Genomic DNA, 23,156 nt, shown 5'->3' with positions numbered 1-23,156 from the left:
AACCTAATTATTTAGTTGGCTAGTTGAATATATGAGGCTAAAAATAAATGGAAAATAAATGTTAAAGCTAAATATTATCAACGATGAATATCGTGGTGAGTTTTTCCTCTGAGACTAAATAACCGAAACGTTGCTTAATTTTTTTACTCTGAGTTGATTCAGCATCTGAAGAGGCGGAACCGGCTGCTGGTGTTGGACTTTTTTAATAACACGTTTAAATATTGCAACAGCCATCAGATTTCCTTCAGTCAGGTAAAAATGATTATCAATCTGTTTTATATTCCAAATGTAACCAGTAAAACTTTTCCACGGTGAGCAGATATTAGATCAACACGTTATTCAAACAAATTATAAAAATAGATTTGGCATTTCAGATACATATTTACAGTATTAAACATCAAAACTGGAAACGTGGAGCTGGGCTGAGTGAAGAAGAAGAAACCCAAACGACCCGGACCGTGAGCTCACCGCGCAGAGGAGGAGGAGGAGGAGGAGGAGGAGGAGAAGAAGAAGTGCAACAACATCATTATTACAGCAGGAATCACACAGGCTGCCACAGAACCAGCGAGTCCAGTTAAAGTTCAGGAACGCACAGATACTGTGTACCGACAGTTCAAACATCCCTCTGCCGGTTCCGAGTCCAAACCCAACAGAACCGGACGAATAAAACCTTTCTCTGTGGAGACAATAAATATGGATAAATATGTTTACAGCAGGACGGCCCCCAGGGGGCGCAGCGCCTGGAAAACACCACGAACTGAAAAACATTTCTGTCCCTGTCTGATCAATCAATCAATCAATCAATCAATCAATCAATCAATCATATTTCACACACAGAGTGAAATATTTTAATCTTTTCTTTCTAGTAGTTCTAATGATTTTGGCTCAGAATGAAAATCCAAAATCTGCTTCACATAAAAAATAATAAACATTAAATAAAGTAAAACAAGAGCCTGAAATCCCAAAAACTCACAGAAAACCTGAACATTCAAATTATTTAAAAAAATGAATTAAAGACTGAAATCCCAAAATTTATTGTCTCAGAAAATCTAATATTAATAAATGAACAAAAAAACCTGAAATTCAGTGTCAGAAAATCATAACAAGAAAATCAAATAAAATGAAATAAATAGGAGACAAAAAATTGTCACAGAAAATCTGAATATTAAAATAAATAGATAAATAAAGTATTAAAAACCCAAAATTTTGTCTCTCAGAAAATTAGAATATTACATGAGATCAATAAGATGATATTTTAAGCAGAAATATCAGAATTCTGGGAAACATTTTTGTCTTTTTTCTCTCAGTTCCTCCAGATTCTCCCTGTTGCTGCGGCATCTTTTCCTACCACACTTTTTCCTTCCACTCAATCTTCCGTTAATATGCTTGGATACAGAACTCTGAACAACGAGCTCCTTCAGCGTCTTGGTGTCACGCCACCACTTCTCAATGTTCAGATCCAACTTTGGCTTTTCCTTCTCTGAGGTTTAATCATCAGAATTACAAGAAGTTTCTGAAATCTGACAGAAAAAACGGAATTTTTTCTGATATTCCAGTTTTTTGAGCTGAACCTGTAAACACAGAAACATGAGGACTGTTACTGAAATGACGTCCAGCACAAAGAAAACCAGGAAAAAGCACCAAGGAGAAGAAAAACCCGACAGTTTCAACATTTTCCAGCGTCTGTTTCTGATTGGGCCACCACTGAAGCCCCGCCCACAAGGCCCGCTCCAGTTGGTCGGTCAGATCAACGTGGAAACACGAGTCCTTCTGCCAAGGTTTGTCATAAAGGGACATTCCACCAAACCTGTCCGTCCGGGGCTCTGATTGGCCAGAGGGAGCGGCAGAGGTCACAAAGGTCACATGACATCACTCCTTTGGGGTCCTTGGGTCGCGCCACTCACCTCCTCTTGAAAACAGGAAGAAGGGATGAAGGAATGGAAGAGGAGTCAAGCGTCCGCTGGCCTGTCCTCCAGGGCGGACGCTCCCCGCTCGTCTCCTCCTGCACACCTGTGTGAGGCGCCGCAGCCGCAGCCAGGTGAGTCCCGGTCAGACCTGGACCCCCCGGTCAGACCTGGACCCCCCGGCCGTGCATCTGGATCACCTGCGCCCGCAGCGTCTGGATGGCGGCCAGGATCAGCTTCTGGTGGTCCAGGGAGGTGACGCCCAGGCTCAGCACGTCTCTGCAGAGACACAGACACTCAGAAGCTACGGCCTACGGCGCGCCATTAGTGACTAAACTAAGACTATCACACACCAGGCGGCGGCTACTTCCATGCAGCGGGAGGTTACATCCATTCTAAGACCTAATCAAAGATCAGCTGGCTTCGCTGAGAAGGAAACTACTAGCTACTGTTAGCTTTGGAGAGGCTAAGGACTAGCATGCTGGGAATAATGTAGCCACTGGATTGGCTACTTCCTAACACCATCACATCACATCAATCCTAACATCAGCCTCCCATAGGCTAACTTTAAGCTTTCCAATGCTAATGCTAGGCTATTGAAGGCTAATGCAGTTGATGCTGGATGACTAAAAAAACCCAGCAAACATTCTCTTCCTCTGCTAATGGCTACTAGAGGAAGTAGAATGCTACTCGTTAGCCTCTCCAATGCTAATGCTAGCTAGACCAGTAGCTTTCTTTAGAATGGATGACAGTAGATTCCGCTGGTGGCACCATATTCCTAATTTTGTCCCTACAGCGTGCCGTAGCATCCCTCAGGTGTTACTGAAGCCACTCACTGTACGGTCATGCGAGCCACAGACTCCAGGTAGCAGTATCCTGCAGCGGTGAAGTTGTCCTTGTAGCGGCTCATGTCCACGGCGTCCAGCCACTCTCCCACCGAGCTGAAGGACGGGAAGGAGGGCAGCGGCCGCTCGGCCAGGGAGATGGACGAGCTCAGCGTCCTGCGGGAGCAAAACGACGGAAACATTAGAAATCAGCCCGGCAGCCTCTGGCGAGCCGCCGCCGCCGCCGCCGCGTCCCAACCTGCGCGCCAGCGTGGACGAGCCGATGCCGTCCGGAGAGCGGACGCTCTTACTGAGCGCCGAGTGGATCTGGCTGAAGCCGGGCCGCTCCGCCCGCTCCTTCTGCCAGCAGTCCAGCATCAGCTGGTGCAGGTGGGGGGGGCAGTTGACCGGAGCCGGCAGCCTGAAGCCGTCCTCAATGGCCTTTATGACCTGCACACACACACACACACACACACACACACACACACACACACACACACACACACACACAGGAAGTCAGGTGAGAAATTCTCCACCACTTCATCTATAATTAGCTTCATACGTGAGGGACAGCAGAGCTGTGTGTGTGTGTGTGTGTGTGTTGTCCTACTTAAAAACTTTATTAAATGACCTCTAACCTTTGTTTACAGAAAACATCTTGGGGGTCATTAATAACTCCTGGGACTGAGCTTCCAGTTTCCTCTTCCTAATGCCAGCAGTTTCTCCAGAACCGGCTGCTAACCGGACCAGACCGGACCGGACCGGACCGGACACCTGCTGCTCCTGGACCAACCAGCAGCCTCCCATTGGGAATATCTCAACGTTTTAGTTTCTGTTATCAGTTTCATTTCCTCCTGCTGGCTGGCGAACAGAACCAGAACCTTTAAAACCCAAAATACCGTCTGGATTTCTTCCTTTTTGAGCTCAGGTGGAAAAGCTCTGAGTTCTGATGGGAACATGAGGAGAACCACAAAGATCCGATCTGAACCAGATGAAGCTGAAACTAGTTCTGGGTTAAAACGAACAGTAACTTTTCAGCAGGATGTCGTAGTTTGTTTTCAGTCAATAATTCCTTTTATTTTACATTCCTTTTTACATTTATTCAAAATGTAAAAAACTGTTTGAGTTTCGGCTTCATTGCTGCTGTGATTGTGTTGCTCTTTGTTAGAGCCTCTAATTAATCAATTACTAGTTTAATAGGTTATTGAAATAATTGTTAACTAATCACCATTAATTGCTGGACCCAACATTGTATTTACAAGTTATATATTTCAGGTGAATTAATATCTATTTATCTGCAAACAGGCTTCAGTGATTATTTTTAATAAATCTGAGTGAAGGACATGAGTTCGGGGCCGGTGGCCCCTCCTGCCCCTGCGTAGCTGCAGCCCTGGTTCCTCCTCTGCTGCAGTAAACAAACGATCAGCAGCATCATTTCATAAACCCTCCATCTGAGCTTTCATAAAACGCTCCTCAGCTCCTGACATTTCCATTTAATCAGCGGCGCCGGGGAAAGGCCACGGCGGATCGCAGGCGGACGGGTCCAGCAGAAACCCGCTTATGATATAATGTCTCCATTTAAAGTGGATTAATATCTCTGCTGCTCTACAAGCTTCACCTTTCACCTCTCAATTGGAAAGTTTGATCATCGAACGGCGACTGAGAGGAAACTTCACCAAAGGTCAGCAGGAAGGTCAGAGGAGGAGCCTGATGCTGCGCAGCAACTCATGCATATTAACTCTGAACACTGCAAAACCACAAAATCACACCCAACACTTTTCATCAACATTAATAAGGAATTATTGACTGAAAACAAACTACGACATCCTGCTGAAAAGTTACTGGAAGGTTAGTTTTGTCTGATTTCAAGGACATTTGAATCTCTAGAAACTAAATCAAAATTACTTGGTAAGATTTTGTGTTTTTGCAGTGAACTCTGGGAAACGCAGCAGCGGAAAAATCTGCAGGGTTTTCCTGTGGAGCCGAAACCGTTCTGCTCCACCGACCAAGAAACCCCAAAATGAAAACCATAAACCATAAAAACCCAAAACAAAAACAATAAAAACCCAAAAATAAAACTCCAGACTGTGACTCCGGACCGGATCTGCTGCATGTCCGTCTGCAGCAGAGAAAGAACTGCTTCCTGGTTCTGGTTCAGCTGCATTAAAGGTTCTGGTTCTGGTTCAGCTGGGGAAGCTGAAGGTTTTCAGCTCTTTAGAGAGAGAAGAGGAGAATCGGGGTCGGTACCGAGGCGGTCCGAGTGTCCTTAAGGGAAGCAGGATTAGTCACGCAGCTGGAGAGGCTCAGACTCCATTTGGGTCAGGAAACAGCAGCGGGTTGGGGAGGGGAACCGACTCACATCCTGGGTGCCCATGTCCCAGTAGGGCCTCTCTCCGTAGGACATGACCTCCCACATGACGATGCCGAAGCTCCAGACGTCGGAGGCCGAGGAGAAGCGGCGGTACTGGATGGCCTCCGGGGCGGTCCACAGAACCACGCTCTTCCCTCCGTGCTGCAGGGAGAACAAACGGGGTGTAAAGATCAGGGGTCAGCGCTCAGAGCCAGCTGCAGTGAAGCTCCGCCTCTCACCAGCGTGGTGTAGATGGAGTCGATCTTTTCCTCCTGAAGCGGCCTGAAGCCCGACACCTTGCAGGTCAGGTTGGAGTTCACCAGAACCTGAGAGGAACCCGATGACAGATCTGAGGTTATTCTGCCTCTACAGACACAACCACTGGCTAGCACGCTAGCTGAACAGCTAACACACAAGATAAACAGCTAACACACTAGCTAAACAGCTAGCATGCAAGCTAAACAGCTAAAATGCTAGATAAATAGTTAGCATAGCTAATCATAAACCATTAATAATAAACATTAGCTGAAAAACAGAAAAGTAAATTAGCAGTTTAGAATTAGAAATTTTATTTAGGGGAAGCTAATTGCGCTAAATGTTAATAAAATTGCTAATTGAAACGTTAGCTGTGCCAGTAGCACATTAGATGTTTGCCACATGTTAGAGTTCTACATGAATGTTTATGGTTTAATGTTCTCTAAAGTTCATATATTTTGATTCTTTCTTTGAAACCTTGTTGAAGCTAACTTCCTGTTGGAGACAGGAAGTGACCTCCTCCCGCCTCACCTTGTGCGCTGCCAGCCGTTTGTGAACGAATCCCATCTCAGTAAGATATTTCATCCCTGAAGCCACTCCGGTCAGCATGTCCATCAGCTGCATGACGCTCAGCTGGCCTTCGTGTTTCTGAGGAGACACCAGGCGGCGTTAGCTAGCTCAAAGCTCCTTCGTCAAGGTCATCAAAGTCATCAAGGTCGTGAGGGCAAAAACATGAGCGAGTGTGGAGCCGTACCCTGAGGAAGGAGTCCATGGCTCCGTTGGTCATGCTCTCCTCCACGATCATCATCGTGTTTCCTGAAGACACAGAGAGAAACGGGTCCAGTTGGTTCTGCTGGGTTAAACTCAGAGGTCGGGTTCAGGAACCCAGCAGGAGGAGATGAGAGCAGAAACAAACTGATTCATCTTTATCCTGCAGAAACAGAAACTTTTCTAGACAGAATGAATCGGCACCAGAAAACGTTGACTTCCTGCCGGACCGACTGACGGCGGCCATGATGAAAAGAACCAGTGTTATTCCCCTGAAAGTGGTCATAATGTTTTGCCTGATTGAATTAGTGTTCATCTCCAACATCAACATCACACACACACACATTTATTTATTTATTTCTACATCTAATGGCAGTTTTGGCAGGATCAGTCCTCCATAGTTAAGCCTCCAGACTCAGACGATCCAGAGGTGCAGCTGGTTCCTGCAGCTGGAGTTCTACATGGATCCGTGTTCCAGGCTCGGACCGGAGAACTGATCCAGAGAACTGATTCAGAGAACTGAACTAAAGAACTGATCCAGAGAACTGAACTAAAGAACTGAACCAGAGAACTGATTCAGAGAACTGATTCAGAGAACTGATCTGGTCCAATCAGAGGAACTGGAGCGTTGGGGCTTCAGTGATGGAAAACAGGAGATTTTGTCGTCTGACAACAAGAGGGTGTGGGCGAGCAGGAGAGAGAGAGAGCAGGTGTTTCGGGGGAGGGAGGCAGGTGGAGGGCTGTGTGTGTGTGTGTGTGTGTGTGCGTGCGTGTGTGTGTGTGTGTGCGTGCGTGTGTGTGTGAGAGAGAGGCGGTGGGAGGGACTGAAGAGCATCTCAGCTCCTGCTGCTTCTGAAGCACCAATTACTGGATCCTCCACATCTGCAGCTGCTGCTATTTGCAGCTCCTCTGCCCCCCCATCCCCCTCCCCTGCCCCCACAGAGCCGACCCCTGACCCCGGCTCACCGGTGGTGATGACGCCCTCCAGCCGGATGATGTTGGCGTGGTCGAACTGGCCCAGGATGCCGGCCTCGCTCAGGAAGGAGCGGCGCTGCTTGTCGGAGCAGCCGGCCCGCAGCGTCCGGATGGCGACCGGCAGCTCGCGCTTACTGGGCAGCTTCAGGCAGCCGCGGCACACCTCCCCAAAGTCACCTGCAGGGGGCGACACGGCGCAGAGGCACAGCTTCAGCTCAGCGTTTTCCACACGGCTATGAGGGAAAACACAGATTTATTACCAGGAATCGATCTGATAAACTTCAGGGTTAATGGGAGGAAATGGACAGCGCCACCTTGAGGTCAGAGGCAGCAGCGGCTTCGCGTTATGGTTCAGGTGAAAACATAACGCAGAAATAATGAAGAGCTTTAACAGAAACACGGCACTTTTATGATTCGATCTTCACTGTACTAAACTTTGAGGTTGTTCACAGATTTATAAATGTCAGTTTCAAACTAAATATTTAGTTAGAAAAGTAAATATGCAGTTTGTGTAAATATTTAGCTAGCTCAGTGCTAAGAGTTTAGCTTACCTACTAAATATTTAGCTTAAATTTAATATTTAGCTCTAAAGTAAATATTTGGTTAGATAAATATGTAGCTTGCATACTAAGCATTTAGTTTACAAGCTAAATACTCTGAGCTAAATCTTTAATTTGAAACTAAATATTTAGCTTCAGTGTCAACATTTACAAACTAAATGTTTCGTCAGCAGGCTGAAACTGACGTTACTAATGAAGACAACGTGACTCTGAAAGATGAATCCACAGTTTCCCCTCTTGGCTCTACAAGCCGTAACAAGCTAACGGAGCGGTGCGGTTCTATCTGTGGAGTCGGATCAGATCCGGTCAGATTCTGGTCCAGTCAGCCAGAACTCGGTACCTGTGTGGACGATCCTCTCTATCTTGATGCTCTGGTTGTCCAGCTCCTTGGCGAAGGCGTGGACGGCCTGCAGCAGGTCTTCACACGTCTCCGGGTCGATGTAGGTCCGCCGTGTCGGGATCTTAACTGGATCACAGAGAAGCCCAGAGCTGGTTAAACAGAACCGGGTCAGAGGAACTGAGACAGGAAACACACATCGTTGACAGGAAGTGAACAGGTGATCCCTGGCGCCGCCTCGCTCCATCAGTAGAACACAAAGAGCGGCTCTGATTGTTCAGCATGAGGCGCTATGATCCAATCAGAACCAGAACCAGACTCTCATCATTTCTTTCTGTCTGGAAACTCTGCAGAGAATCTAATCAGCTACAGAGAGGAGGCTTCATGTTTTTCTAAAGACTCGATTTTACGACACCGCCCCTTTAATACTCAGTAACTACTGACCGAAAACAAGCTGAAATTTTATTGTTAAGGTCATTTTGTCTCATTTCAAATGTAATAAGATACTTGCACCAGAATCTAGAATAAAATACTTGACAAGTGAAAGTCTGGACTTGAATCTGACTGGGAACCTGCAGTTTGACCTTCCAGAGGTCGATCCTGCCGATCCGATGCGTCTCTGACGTTAACGTTAGTTTGATCCGAAACATCGGCTCTGATTCAGGACTCACACTGGAAGTAGAGCTCCTCGTCTCCCTCCTGGGAGGCTTTGCTGTAGCCGCACTGTCTGCAGAGAGAGACAACAGAACCACGGGTCAGAACCACAGAACCACGGGTCAGAACCACAGATTAATTAGAGCCGAAGAACCGGCTCTGAGGGGAGAACCTGGATTAAACCTCCAGAACATTTCATTCTGGCCCACAGATTTATAATCTGAACAACACAAACGATGTGAATGAGGAGGTGATTATGGATTATGGATGCTGCTGTGTCGTTAAACTCAGTTTATGATCGTTCTGCAGAAACCAGATGGAGGTCATGACCTGCGGTGGCTAAAAAACGGAGGAATGAGCTGAAAAAACAAGAAGAATGTAAAACTCCAAAACAAAAAAATCTAACAGAAAAACGCTGCACATAAAAAAAATGCTTCAACCACAAAATGTCTGAAATGCTGCAAACTGGCGCCACCAAACGGAAATCCTCCAGACCAGCAGGGGGCGTAGCATCAGGTTTTAGTGTTGGAGGATTTCTCTTTAGTCTTTGGCTAAAGACCAGGAACCATTTCTGCTGCTAGCGCTAGGCTAACATGTTAGCTGTGGTTGTATTTACCCAGAATGCCCTGCATTGTAGTCCACTTCCTGCTTTTGGAGCGGTCTCCGGTCCGCTTAGTGTTCCCATTCAAACTGAACCAGAGTTTATTTCAACTGAACTCAGAATGAGATTTGGAGGACCAGAGGTCAGAGGTCAACTAGCGTTCACACCTCACCAACCGAACCGGACTTTCTAAACGGACTGGAGTTACAATGGACTGAACAGGGCTTAGTGTGAACAATGGAGCCTGAATGTCCCACAGTTTGTATCTCTGTGTTTTGGAACAAAAGCAGTTCAACAGAAAAAATCAGGAATAAAATGAATGAGACCAAATGAGCGAAACAGAAAATTCAGCTTTAGTTTCCTTCAGAATTTCAGATCTGATTTTCTAACGATGAATTCAAGCAGCTGGAAACTTTTCCTTCTGGCTCCACCAGCGTCTGTCCAGCCGCAGCGATTTGTCCTGCAGGTTGATGTGATCCAGCTGAGATCATCAGAGATCAGCTGATCCTCCTGACGGTTCTGACCTCAGCTGCTCCCTGCAATCTGCTGGTCCGGTCCAGTTTCCATCACAGAACCTCAACTTTAATATCCTGCTTCTTTGTTTTTCCTTCAGCTCCTCAAACACACACACACACACACACACACACACACACAGCTAGTTGTGGTCAGTGAACAGAAAAACAATCCCTGACCAGCCAAGCCTGAGCTTCCTGAAGAGGGATGGAGCAACGCTCCAAAACTCCGGATCGATCCGACTCAGTCAAGCTCCGATGCTCAGTGTGTGTGTGTGTGTGTGTGTGTGTGTGTGTGTGTGTGTGTGTGTGTGTGTGTGTGTCAGAGACCTGCTGTGTGTCTCCTTTCTCTCAAACTTCACCCAGTTTTCAGGACTTCTGCATCACCCGGATGCGTCCGCTGCTCTTCCTCTCCTCAGCTCACATGAATTCACCCACCAGGCGACGAATCCAACTTCTTCTCAGCGGTCTGATCGGCCCGTTCCGATCTTTTCATCCAAAGGAAGAAATCCAGTCTGTCCCGCTTCCATTTGTGGAACTACAACATCGTATCCGATAGTTTTCAAACGGTCACATCACATTTTATCTGATGTTTGTCATCAGTGTGAGAAATGCGTCGTAATTCTGCAGCAGACGGTAAATCTGGACGGAAACGACGTCTGATAAATATGAACAGCTGAAAGAAATCAGTGAACGCATCACGTCCCGACCCCACCAGTCCTGGTCCGACTGCACATCCAAACAGAACCGGGTCAGAACCGGGTCAGCGGCTGCAGCTCCACTAAAGGCCGTAGCTGTTAGCAGTTAGTTTTCTATCAGCTTCCATCATCTGCTGACCATCTGCTCTCAGCAACTTTACAATCCATCCAGAGACGGCGGCCATCTTTACCGCCTAGGCAGCCATCTTTACCACCGTAAACAGAGCGCTACGGCAGCCATCTTTACCACCGTAAACAGAGCGCTACGGCGGCCATCTTTACCGCTGTAAACAGACCGCCGCAGTGGCCATATTTACGAATGGAATAAATTACCTAAAACCTTTCGAGGTTTAAAAAGTAAATTTTCTTTTAAAAGAGCTCTAAACTCTTATTTTTATTAAATCTCATTTTTAAACGTGGGCTGTGTAATCTGTGACTAATCCTGTGTTTTATGTTAATGTGGAGAAAGTTTTATGTAGAATTGAGTCGCCGCAGGAGAAAGGATGTTTTTACTCGGCTTTAAACTTTCAATCTAATTATTGTTCTGCGATGACAGATTGTATGATGGGAGGATGAGGCAGAAAGGTTCATTTAAAGAATGATTTATGGAAAAAGAAAAGCTTCCCAGCCTGCAGGGTGAACTCACTTCGCTGTGGATGATGGAAGCAGCGTTCAGTTCTGACCAATCAGAGGAGCTCATTTAGCAACCAGCTGATTACATCATCAGAAACGAAGCAGATCCTTCGTTTGACCACAACAGCCCATCTGCTGCTCCTAAAGACAAATTAACCCAATGTAGGACCTTAGCCCCGCCCACCTGACGTTGGGGGGCGTGGTCAAATATGTAGAGGAGTGAAGGGGTTAAGTGGGGCGTGGTCAGGATGGGAGAAGTGACTCTTCAGGCCCAACTGGTGACTTTCTTCAAAAAAAACGCAACTAATGACAAATCCTGGTTTACTAAGAACTTTTTTCTGCGTTATTGGAGACTTTTATTGTGACGTGTGAAATACAGATCGTCCGGCATCAAAACCGTCGGAGCGGAGGAGACACGGTTCCACTGGGGTCCATACCGCTAATTAATCACAATAACCAAAGAAACGCTATCGATCGATGCTAGCAACGCTAGCTATCCTCACTGCCACCAGGGGGCACGGCTGAGTGAGATGGTTTATATCTGGGTGTGACATCAACATCATCCCATCGGAACCAATAGAAAAAATCCACTGCAGTACCAGCGTTCAACCTACAGAGGGCAACACTGAGACGGCTTTAGGACAAATTAAACTAATTTACACAAAAACATCAGAGTTTGCACAGAAACATAAAGATGGCGCCTTAAAGGACTAATTTAGACAGTTTATCTGGGTTTTAGTTACGTTTTAACAGTTTTGGTTCTGGAGAATCTTATTATTACAGAAATTATTTACAGGAGGATTATTTCTGCTTCTCTGCAGCAAAACGGATGGATGGATGGACAGTTGGATGGATTAACCCAATGTAGGACCTTAGCCCCGCCCACCTGACATTGGGGGGTTAGGGTAGGATGGATGGATGGATGGATGGATGGATGGATGGATGGATGGACGGATGGATGGATGGATGGATGGACGGACGGTTGGACGGATGGGGATCTGTTGAGCCTACCTCCTCCAGAGGAGAAGCCCCGCCCCCATGGACAGCAGCATGATGAGTGCAGCCACCGACACGATGACGATGATCACCACTGGGTTCTGTTCGCTGGACGCCAGGGCTACTAGAACCAGCAGAACCAGTCAGAACAGAACCAGTCAAACCACGCTCTCTGCTGGAGTCAAACACAGCTTAAAGTTGTCTTCCAGACAATTTCTAAAAACATAAATATCAATAATCAATTAGTCATGAACAATCCGATTGATCGATCCAGCCCCACGATTGTAACACATCTGAAAGCCGGGCTTTATAGACGGGCCGATCAATGGGCATCAGAGTAATAATGCTGGTCAGAACTGGAGTTTTAGTTTACAGGACAGTTTTTCAGGACACTGAGCTTTAAATCCCTCTGTGTGGTGCCGGGTTGTTAGGTCTCCATGCTGCTGCTTTCTGTAAAACCTTTTTAATAACGTACGTTTTGATTTTGGCTGAGTAGAACATGAGGACTCACACTCGCCCAGAGTCTGCAGCTCCAGCGGCGTGCTGAACGCTCCGTAGTCGATGGGAGGAGGAGTGGAAGAGGAAGAGGAGGATGAAGACGAGGAAGAGGAGGCAGAAGTAGAAGAGGTCGATGAGAGAGCAGAAGAAGACAAGGACGAGGACGGAGCCGGAGTCAAGAAGGGACGGATGAGAAAGACGTAAGTGGTTCCAGGTTTCAGGTTGTTGACGATGATCCGAGTGGCGGCCGTCTTCACCGTGGAATAACTCTGGTCCTTCTGGTCCTGAAGGGACAGGGGACAGCATGAGGACATGATGGAGGGACAGCATGAGGACATGATGGAGGGACAGCATGAGGACATGATGGAGGGACAGCATGAGGACATGATGGAGGGACAGCATGAGGACATGGTGGAGGGACAGCATGAGGACATGGTGGAGGGACAGAACTGATTTTTTTGTATCTTTTAATACAGAAGTTCAGTTCGGTTCCGGTCGGGTCCAGAGGTTCAGTTCGGGTCGGTTACCTTCTCGTAGTACTTGACCTCGTACTCGGTGCGGCTGCTGTTTGGGTTCGGCGGTTCCCTCCACACCAGCGTGACGCTCTTCTCCTCGATCTTCTCCGCTCGCAGCTCGCTGATCAGAGACGGAGCTGCAGAGGAAGAGGAGTGGATCAGAACCGCCAGCTGGGCCCAGAGTACCTGTGAGGTTCTGCTGTGATCTCTCCTGTGAGGTTCTAGTGTCCCGGCCCGGTCCATCACAGCAGCCAGAATGTTCTGAACAAAGCTAAACGAGCTGCTAATGACGGAGCTCCCAGGAAACAACCGGATTACTGATGGCGACGCAACTGGCTGCTCTCAGAACTGCAACCCACAAGCTCCGCCTCTTTCTGTAGACCCAAAGCTCCGCCTCCCCCCCAAAGCTCCGCCTCTTTCTGTAGACCCAAAGCTCCGCCTCCCCCCCAAAGCTCCGCCTCTTTCTGTAGACCCAGAGCTCCGCCTCCCCCCAAAGCTCCGCCTCTTTCTGTAGACCCAAAGCTCCGCCTCCCCCCCAAAGCTCCGCCTCTTTCTGTAGACCCAAAGCTCCGCCTCCCCCCCAAAGCTCCGCCTCTTTCTGTAGACCCAGAGCTCCGCCTCCCCCCAAAGCTCCGCCTCTTTCTGTAGACCCAAAGCTCCGCCTCCCCCCCAAAGCTCCGCCACTTTCTGTAGACCCAATGCTCCGCCTCCCCACAGCTTCAATTTCAGTACCATAGTTACTGGATTGTGTAATAAAAATACTGCAACACACACAATACCGTCTCTTTAACAAATCTCTGGGTTCCTATTGGTCTAAACGAGGTCGTCACTCTGACTCTGGGCTCAGCTCTCGGTCGGATCAGAACCATCATCTGAACAGAACTGTGATCCAGAAGGTTCAGTTTCATCTCCTCCTGTTCTACCAACACGATCCGCTCCAGTCCTGCTGAACCTGTGGAGGTGTGTGTGTGTGTGTGTGTGTGTGTGTGTGTGTGTGTGTGTGTGGAGGTGTGTGTGGGGGTGGAGGTGTGTGTGTGGAGGTGTGTGTGTGTGTGTAGGTGTGTGTGGAGGTGTGTGTGTGTGTGTGTGTGTGGAGGTGTGTGTGGAGGTGTGTGTGTCCTCAGAGCAGCATAAACACATCACAGCGATTCAGAGGCCGAGTTTCTCTCTCGTGTCTCTGCAGGACGATGAGCGTCTCCACCTGCCGGATCCAGCAGGAACCAAGCAGAACCTTAAAGCTTGAATCTCTGATTAGGAGAATAACTTTGAGTCAGAGAGTCATGAAAGCCGGAGCTCCTCCCAGAACAACCCGGAGCAGAACGCTGACTTCTCTTCATAGCCTCCAATTACAGCCGAGAGGTTTGCAATTAAATCTCCCATCACTGGGTGACGAAGGCTGGGCTGCAGTCGCCTGATGACTCTATTCATTTGGTGCCTGCTGAGGCTTCACATTCCCATCACTTCTAATTAGGGATCCGAGCGGCAGGGGCAGAGGAAGAGGCAGAGGAAGAGGAGGAAGAAGAGGAAGAGGCAGAAACGCCTTTCAGATCTCCTGATCCTCAGCTGGTGGTTCTGATCACATCCATTGTGGGCCGGATGTCGGTACCAGCTGCCCTCTGATGCTGATCAGCTGAACCAAACAACCTGCAGCTAAACTGTCCAGACAGGATTTTCAGATTTTTGCGATCAAAGTTCCTGGTTTTGTGACTTTAGGACATTTTTTCTCATTAAACCTTTTTCAAATCGTGGATATGGACAAAAAGAATCAATTCTCCTGAACTGTTCACCTATTTGAGCTTAATCAAATGTCTCTAGGTTTTAATTTTGAACTGGATTCAAAGTTTAGAAATCAGGGAACAAACTGAAGCGGTCAGAAGGAAAGCGTTTGATTCATTTAGCTACCTTACTCTGCGAAAAGTTGAAAATGTCTGCGTGTCTCCAACCCAGTGGCCAGGAGTCTGAACTGCAATCTGTCAAAATGACAGATGATCTCCAGATTTTTCCACTGCTCTTTAAGATTCAAGATAAACAATATTCCAACTTTGGGTAGAAATAAAAACACTGCCACCTGCAGGTGAGAGTTAGCATCACACACCAAATGTTTTTCTACAATTCAAAAATTTGCAATAAACTCACAATTACGAATTAGCGTAAAAAATGTCACAAGGAAAGCTAAAGCTAATGTAGCTAACCTCCGACTGCTGCCTTGTGATCGCAGATCACACCAAACAAACTGGTGGTTTATGACTTACTGGGAGGACTGGGAGGCGTATGGATGTTTGTTTATGATTTTTTGGACTTTATCTGTAATTTTTCTTTGCTGGCTGAAAAGCAAAACACACCTAAATGTTTATGTCATCTAATCTGATGCTGCATTGCATTGTGGGAAATGTATGCTCAAATTTTATCTTTGATCTTATTTTACGTTCTCTGCCTGATGATGTCACTTCCTTCAGTTTACAGAGAGCGGTCTAAAGTAGCCAGTGTTTTCCAGGTGTTTCCAGGTATTTCCAGGTGTTTCCAGGTGTCAGTATTCTTCCCTTTGCATCTTGTCCTTCACCCCGTCTCCTCCCAGCATCGTCCCTGCAGCCCGGCGGCCTCCGGCCCCGGCGCGGCCGCTGGTGGGTCCTGGCCGTGGGTAATCTCTCAGGAAGTGGAAATGCTCGCCCCGCCTCCCCGTCCTCCCAGCATGCTCTGCTCTCCTCTCCTCGGGTAAAAGGCTGCGGCTCTCTAGGCCGAGTGGCTCCATGAGCGTTCCTGTGGCGGGATGTTATTACCGAAGCCGTTTTAAGCACATAAACGCAGGAATGTGAGAGTTTGATGAGCCTGTGACCTGCAGCACCGCAGCAGCCTCTCATGCGTCTCTAATCCTGCGCCGCCTGGAGCTTTGGGCCGAACGGAGCTGCTGTTCCCCCGGTGGCCTGGAAGCTCCTGATAAAACCTGCAGACCCCCCCTCACCTCCCCACAGCCTCTACTGAGCGCGTGCAGCTCAATTAGGCGCTTTAATGTCACGGCGTCCAGAACAGAAACCCAGATGGAGACCAACACCAGCAGATCACAGCGTTCAGGAGAAAACATGAACCTGCAGCTTTCAGCTGGAGAAGAGGAGGAGGAGGAGGAGAGGAGGAGGAGGAGGAGAGGAAGAGGAGTAGGAGAGGAAGAGGAGAGAGGAGGAGGAGGAGAGAGGAAGAGGAGGAGGAGAGGAGAGGAGGAGGAGGAAGAGAGGAGGAGAGGAAGCGGAGAGAGGAGGGGCAGAGAGGTAAGCGGAGGAGGAGGAGAGGAGGAGAAGGAGGTAAGAGAGGAGAGAGGGAAGGAGGAGGAGAGAGGAGGAGGAGAGGAGGAGGGAGGAATGAGGAGTGAGAGGAAGAGGAGAGGAGAGAGCTATAGGAGAGGAAGAGGAGAGAGGAAGAGGAGAGACGGCTAGTAGGAGAGGAGGAGAAGGAGGAGGAGAGGAGGAGAGGAGGAGGAGGAGAGGAAGAGAGGAGGAAGAGAGGCGGAGAGAGAGGAGAGAGGAGGAGGAGAGAGAAGAGGAGGAGGAAGAGAGGAGGAGTAGGAGGAAGAGGAAGAGAGGAGGAGGAAGAGGAGGGAAGAGGAGGAGAGGAGAGAGGAGGAGAAGAGGAGGAAGAGAGGAGGAGCGGAAGAGGAGGAGGAAGAGAGGAGGAGAGGAAGAGGATGGAGGAGGAGAGGAGAGAGGAGGAGGAGGAAGAGAGGAGGAGAGGAAGAGGAGGAGGAGAGAGGAGGAGGAGGAGGAAGAGAAGAGGAGAGGAAGAGGAGAGAGGAGGAGCAGGAGGAGGAGGAGGAGGAGGAGGAGGAGGAGGAGGAGGAGGAGGAGGAGGAGGAGGAGGAGGAGGAGGAGGAGGAGGAGGAGGAGGAGGAGGAGCGATCCGCTAAGAATGGAGAGTTTATTAAGAGAGAAAAAAGGAATTGAAGGGCGAGCAAAGAGAGAGAGAAAGAGGGGAAGTAATAAAACGATGATGAGGAGGAGAGAGGAAGGTGAGAGCACCAAACCCCCCCTGCAGTATTTATAAAGGTCACTGAGTCTCCAACAGAACCAGAACCAGAACCGCTGATCACTGGTTGATCCAAACAGAGGAGGGAAGAAACGGATCGTCAGGAAAACGTCCTGAAATAATCCGTCTGAATTCACTTCATTATTTAATTTATTATTATTTAATTTATTATTATTTAATTTATTATTATTTAATTTATTAGCTTATTAAATCTATTATTCTGATAATTAATCTCATCAAAAATTTACATTCTGCAGATTCTTTATGAAAATATTTTAGCTAATTTTAATATTAAAAGTACATAAAAATAAACAACAAAGTTCCTGTTTTAAATAAGAGAATCAACATTTTACTGCCTTGAAGAACCAGAACCAAGATGGAAACCCGACCAGAACCAGTCCAACCAGAATAGCTGCAACTTATTCTATCGATTAATAAATTAATCTGATGATTAATCAGATAAAAATTGGCACATTCTGCAGATTTTTCATTTTTTGTATATTTTTTATACAACATTAGAAATACATAGAAAAATACAAAAAAACAAATAAATCATTTTTTTATTGATCGATTGATTATCTGAACATCAGAGTGTGAACTTCTGCTCAGAGTGAAGCTGATCTGGTGATTAATCAGTTATAGATTAGCAGGAAATAAAACAGCCACCAAGGCATTCTGGGTAAAACAGATTTACTAAGAAGGTTTTTTTATCTTTTTAACAGTTTTACATCATTATTGCTCCAACTGTTTTCTTCTTTCAGCAAACGGCGTTTCTGAGTCTCTATAAAGTTAACAATTAATCGATTATTAAATTAGTTCTATCGATAATTACTTCAATTATCGATTAATCGCAGTTAAACCGATTAATCGTGTCAGCCTGAACCAGATACAATCAATCCAGCATCCAGCTTTCAGGTTCCGGTTCTGATCTGGTTCTGATTCTGGTAGGACCGGGACTCACGGGGCAGGCTGGTGGACACGTTGACCTGTGTGTAGAAGCTCTTGCTGGGCAGCAGGTCCGACACGCCGTTCAGCGCCTCCACGCTGAAGGTGTAGTTGGTGTTGGGCAGCAGGTTGACCACCGTCACCGTGCGCTCCGTCAGCCCCACCTGCTGCGGCACGAAGCCCACGCCGGGCCCGCACGACTCGCAGCGGGCCGGGCCGCAGCGCCGGCAGCCCACGCTGTAGGTCAGGTCCACGCGGCCCCCGGAGTCCGAGGGCGGGGCCCAGTCCAGGGACCAGGGAGGACTGTCGCAGGGAGAAGCGCAGGCTCCTGGGCGGGGAGGGCGGCCCTGCGGGGTCAGACCGGGTCAGGGAGACCAGCATGAAAACATGAACTATGATTGGATGAAACAAAACATGGAGCCAAACAGAGTCTCAGTGCTGTCAATCACTCTAGTGTATGCTCCCTCTCTCCTTGCTCCTTGCTAGGCTAGTTAGCATGATAAACTGTTTTCCTGTAGCTGTTACTTGTTTCTTCACCATTAGTGCTTTGAGTGATTGGCAGCGCTAAGCCCCGCCTCCTGGCTTTGATTGGCTGTTTTTGGTGCATTTCTTCAGGCGGCGGCTCAGAGCAGGTGAAGCAGATCGATCTGGTCACAAACTGTCACAGCGTGGAGACAGTTTAAGCACATATGTAAGAAAGATTTTATGTTTTTATAACAGAGACCCTGTTTTATAACCCTTTAGATCAAACTAGAACTGATGAGAATTAAAAAATGTATATCTAATATTGAAATGTTTGGGTTCAATCATTTCTGCTTGTGTGTTTTTTTTTTACTAACGATGGACCAGAAATTAATCTGCAGTATTAATCATCAACTAATTTAGTTATTAATTGTTTCCTGGGAAACCCAGAGTCCCGACAGAAACACACCCAGAGCAGCAATGAAAAGTCTAAACACTGAATCTGTTCAGATCTCCTGGTTCACATTCTGTAAAAATCTGCCTTTCATCACCTTTTGTATCCAATTATGTAAAAAATAAAAAATGAATCTGCAGCTAAAAAATCGACATGTCAAAAGTTGAGCTGAACATCAACAAAGTGATTAATAACTGGATGGAAAAATGTGATTAATAGAAGATTTTTAAATGAATTTGAACTAAAACTGCAACTAGAATTACAAAGCTTTTATTTTTTATCATTAATTTTACATGTTTTGCTTTTTTTATCTTAAATTTGTACAATTTTGACTTCATTCTGAGTGTTGTTCTTTCAGTTAAATACTCGCGTCAAGGATTAATCGATCACTAAATCGACCTTGATTTCAGTAATCGATTAATCAGATTAATTGTTTAATCAGATTAATCGATTAATCAGATTAATCGATTAATCAGATTAACCCTGATGTTTACAGACCCCCATGATTTTACGTCATGATTTTCTCTCCATAAAAACATAATAATAACTCCGGCTTCTAGAATAATCTGCTTCAGATTTTGTGTTTTTGTTCTGGTTCTGATCTGCTTTGGCTCTGCGGTTCTGCTGCAGAGACGTTTCGGACCTCCTCTCCGCCCTCTGAAGCAGGATTAGCCCGGTCTGGGCCCGGTCAGAACCAGCAGATCAATACTTTAATTAATGCGCTCGTTAGACGGCTGTGAATCCATTGGGCCGGATCAGGAGATCGATGCTGTAATTAAAGCTCGCCAGGGCTCACAGACCCGCCGACCCACCGACCCGCCGCTACTCCAGAACCCTGCATCGGGTCAGAACGGCTCCCAGAACCAGCAGACGGTCCGAAACGGGCCGGTGACACAGAAAGGGACACATTCTCAGTGATGCTCTGAGGGTCAAAGGTCAAGAGGATCTGAAATGGCAGCTTGGCAGTAGGAAGGTTGTGGGTTTGAATCCCAGTTAGCATGTTAGCATAGGAGGAAAAAATCTACAAGCTGATGGAAAATCTGGGATCAAAATCTATATTTTTATCCTCATTTAGAAAAATTACATTAAAAACTTTGATGGAAAAAATTTAAAATATTTCCTCAATTATGCAAAAAAACAAAAACAAAAATAGTTTTCATGTTTTCTTCAGCAGTGTTTGGCTGCTGATCATGTGACTCGTGGTTTTATTGCAGTTTTGTGAAATAAATTTATTTCCATTTCCAAACCAAAACCAGAAAATTGATCAGAAACGTGTGAAATTGGCCTGTTTCCATTTAGCAAATTCATTTTCATAATTTCAATTCAGGCATTTTAAAGTGAAAGGAAACGCGGCTGGAGACAGACTGTTGAATCCTGCAGCGTTTCCACAGATCCTTCCTGATCAATAAGTATTCACACCCTGCTGGTATTGAACAGTTATCAGCAGATTTTATTGTCATTTATTATAAATAGTTTATTGTGTTTTAATCTTTTAATACTCAGATACATTTAGATTTTTCCCGGCTGTTTGCTCCTTTTTAACACTGAAATGTTTCTGTACAATATTTTATTTTTTATATATTTTATGTTGTATTTTGTATAAGTCTGATTTCATTGTTTATCACTTTGCTGCTGCTGAACCAGAATTTCTTCCTGGTTTCCAGGGAACTTTGGCGAGTTTGTCCCTGCTTTGTTCCCGTACCGTCGTCATGGTGATAAAAACCTGATTGTGTTTCAGTTCAGATCATCCATGAGTTCAACATTACGGTGAAACAGTGAGAACGTTTTCCTTTCTGTCCCGCCGTTCCTGAATGCTTCCCAGGAAAATCAAAGATTTATTCACATTAAACATGAGAGGAGGAAGAGGAGGAGGAAGAAGAGGAGGAAGAGGAGGAGGAGGAGGAGATGCAGGGTGAAGGACGGGTGAACCATAAACTGATCTTTATGGAATCAGCAGAAATGAAAACTGGTTAAAAGCAGAAAGATGACAGATAGAAATGTGTGTGTGTAGGTGTGTGTGGGTGATGTCATTACTTGTGCAGGGGGTGGAGGGGCTGTCCAGAGGAGTCCTGAAGTGATCTTCCTCACACACACACACCACCGATCCTTCCTCCTCCGCCACACTGTTGGCCGGACAAGGAAAACACTCCTGTTGCCGCGACGACATCTTGTAGGATCCAGGCGGACAAGCTGGACAGAAAACACACTCCGTCAGGAAACACACACTCCGTCAGGAAACACACTCTCCGTCAGGAAACACACACTCCGTCAGGAAACACACTCCGTCAGGAAAACACACTCCGTCAGGAAACACACTCCGTCAGGAAACACACTCCGTCAGGAAACACACACTCCGTCAGGAAACACACACTCCGTCAGGAAACACACACTCCGTCAGGAAACACACTCCGTCAGGAAAACACACTCCGTCAGGAAACACACTCCGTCAGGAAACACACTCCGTCAGGAAACACACACTCCGTCAGGAAACACACTCTCCGTCAGGAAACACACTCTCCGTCAGGAAACACACACTCCGTCAGGAAACACACTCTCCGTCAGGAAACACACTCTCCGTCAGGAAACACACTCCGTCAGGAAACACACACTCCGTCAGGAAACACACTCCGTCAGGAAACACACTCCGTCAGGAAAACACACTCCGTCAGGAAACACACTCCGTCAGGAAACACACACTCCGTCAGGAAAACACACTCCGTCAGGAAAACACACTCCGTCAGGAAAACACACTCCGTCAGGAAACACACTCTCCGTCAGGATAGGAACACACTCCGTCAGGAGGAAAAACACACCACTCCGTCAGGAAACACACTCCGTCAGGAAACACACACTCCGTCAGGAAAAACACACTCGTCAGGAAACACACTCCGTCAGGAAACACACTCCGTCAGGAACACACTCTACGTCAGGAAAACACACTCCGTCAGGAAACACACTCCCCGTCAGGAAAACACACTCCGTCAGGAACACACTCCGTCAGGAAACACACTCTCCGTCAGGAAACACCACTCTCCGTCAGGAAACACACTCTCCGTCAGGAAACACTCTCCGTCAGGAAACACACTCTCCGTCAGGAAACACACTCCGTCAGGAAACACACTCCGTCAGGAAAACACACTCCGTCAGGAAACACACTCCGTCAGGAAACACACTCCGTCAGGAAACACACTCCGTCAGGAAACACACACTCCGTCAGGAAACACACACTCCGTCAGGAAACCCACACTCCGTCAGGAAACACACTCCGTTCAGAAACACCACTCCGTCAGGAAAACACACTCCGTCAGGAACCCCACTCTCCGTCAGGAAAACACACTCTCCGTTCAGGAAACACACACTCCGTCCGGAACACACTCTCCGCAGGAAACACACTCTCCGTCAGGAAACACACTCCGTCAGGAAACACACACTCCGTCATGGAAAACACACTCCGTCAGGAAAAACACACTCCGTCAGGAAACCACACTCCGTCAGGAAACACACACTCCGTCAGGGAAAACACACTCCGTCAGGAAAACACACTCCGTCAGGAAAACACACTCCGTCAGGAAACACACTCTCCGTCAGGAAAACACACTCCGTCAGGGAAACACACACTCCGTCAGGAAACACACTCCGTCAGGAAAACACACACTCCGTCAGGAAACCACACTCCGTCAGAAAAACACACTCCGTCAGGAAACACACTCCGTCAGGAAACACACTCCGTCAGGAAAACCACACTCCGTCAGGAAACACACTCCGTCAGGAAACACACACTCCGTCAGGAAAACACACTCCGTCAGGAAACACACACTCCGTCAGGAAACACCACTCCGTCAGGAAAACACACACTCCGTCAGGAAAACACACTCCGTCAGGAAAACACACTCCGTCAGGAAAACACACTCCGTCAGGAAACACACTCTCCGTCAGGAAAACACACTCCGTCAGGAAACACACTCCGTCAGGAAACACACACTCCGTCAGGAAAACACACTCCGTCAGGAAACACACACTCCGTCAGGAAAACACCACTCCGTCAGGAAAACACACTCCGTCAGGAAACACACACTCCGTCAGGAAACACACACTCCGTCAGGAAACACCACTCCGTCAGGAAACACACACTCCGTCAGGAAAACACACACTCCGTCAGGAAACCACACTCCGTCAGGAAACACACACTCCGTCAGGAAAACAC

At 47.1% G+C, this 23,156-nt stretch overlaps 1 pseudogene; it reads right to left on the bottom strand.

Moving 5' to 3' along the window:
- Window positions 1-1,360: 1,360 nt before the first annotated feature.
- LOC114155957 (ephrin type-A receptor 7-like) lies at window positions 1,361-21,170 on the bottom strand (annotated as a pseudogene).
- Window positions 21,171-23,156: the final 1,986 nt, after the last annotated feature.

Source organism: Xiphophorus couchianus, chromosome 13 (assembly GCF_001444195.1).
Source record: "Xiphophorus couchianus chromosome 13, X_couchianus-1.0, whole genome shotgun sequence".
Lineage (NCBI taxonomy): Eukaryota > Metazoa > Chordata > Actinopteri > Cyprinodontiformes > Poeciliidae > Xiphophorus > Xiphophorus couchianus.
Note: the sequence above shows the minus strand (reverse complement) of the source record. Positions and strands in the feature narration are given on the sequence as shown.